Source organism: Alligator sinensis, unplaced genomic scaffold (assembly GCF_000455745.1).
Source record: "Alligator sinensis unplaced genomic scaffold, ASM45574v1 scaffold1272_1, whole genome shotgun sequence".
In the NCBI taxonomy this organism is placed as follows: domain Eukaryota; kingdom Metazoa; phylum Chordata; order Crocodylia; family Alligatoridae; genus Alligator; species Alligator sinensis.
Window position 1 is genome coordinate 468,403 of NW_005842979.1, and position 1,535 is coordinate 469,937.

Below are 1,535 nucleotides of genomic sequence, written 5' to 3' on the forward strand. Positions count from 1 at the left end.
GCCCCGCCCCTCTTTCCTGCCTATGCAGGGGGTCGGACTCGATGATCTATTGAGGTCCCTTCCGACCCTAACATCTATGAATCTATGAATCTATGATCCCTTCACTTAAGAGAGGCTAGAGAGAAAGCTATGGCTTGCGCTTGTATTCTGCATCACTTTACTTTGTACTTTGCATAGCATCCGAAAACTATTGTTCCCTTGTGGATAGATTTGGCCACGTGGGTCAGTCAGTCACATTCCTGGCATGGGGGTCAAATAACTTTTCTCATGTGCTCACACACATCCACTAGGCTCAGCACTTGGTCAGATGCTGACTTAATGTTTAAGCACAGAGGGTGCCCTAAACCTCAGGGTTTGCATTCCTAGAGCCATGGCTAATGGCCTTTTCTCTCCTCAGTGTGGGATATTCTCCATTGGTGAGGACAGCGGGACATTACTCCTATTGCTTTTGCATTTCTCTCTTTCCACTCCCTGTTGCTACTGGTTTGCAACTGAAAGGCATTTAACAAAAATCACATCGGCAGCACACAACATCGGTAGTATTCGTGTTCAGATTCCTTACAGAGGCTGGGCTACCCGTGTTACACTGCTATTGGAGGGAGGCTCAGATGAACTACATTTCTAGTCCCTTTTTTACATGTCAGTAGCTTGAATCCACTGACCAAAAGCTATTATTCACTGTTTATTTCTTTTAATAGCCCTTTCTCCAGCCATGAAAAGGAGATGCTCTGACCATTTGGACCCTGTTCCTTTAAGGAATTAGCTGTCTGCTTTTGTGCAGAACAAGCTGAGCATTTTAAAGAAGAAAGCAGGTTCTTTAGAGCTTCAATAAAATATCAACTTTATTTTTTTTTCACTTTCTCATGGCATCATGCATCTGCCATTCAGTGCAACCGGCATATAACATTCTGAGCTGTTTTCCTACAAAATCAAGTAGACTTCAGAACAGTGCAAGCTAGATCTTTCTGACTGATAGAATCAGACTGCCTGAAGTCATTTATCCTCTGGCATGCGTGTGCACACACACACACACCATACACACACCGCGCACACACCATCCAAGCCAGTTAAAATATGTAAACTTCAGCAAAGAAGTCAGCAACACTAAATTAAGCTTTTCAGCTCAGCCAAGGTCAACAGCACCGCAGAAATATGTAGGTCTTTTTGGATACAGAACATACATAGGGTTACTATTCACACTGAAGAGTACTGGCTCCTTGAGCGGTGGAAATCAATGGGACTATTTGTGGAAGAAGTTTGTTACCCAATATGTATAAAGAAGTTGAAGAGAGATGAATTCAGGATTGTTCTAAATAACTGACTTTAGGGTAATATTGGCTTAGGTCTACTTAATACAAAGAGATATTGGCATTTCTTATGCCAATATTTCTAGCCCTCAGACCTCATTTAGGAATACCTTCAAATGACCTTGGACAAAACACAACAGGATAAAGGAGGGAATCATTCAAGAGAAGAAACTGAGACATGACTGCTCAATAAGTTTAGGACAGCGGTGCTCAACCTTTGGCCCCAGG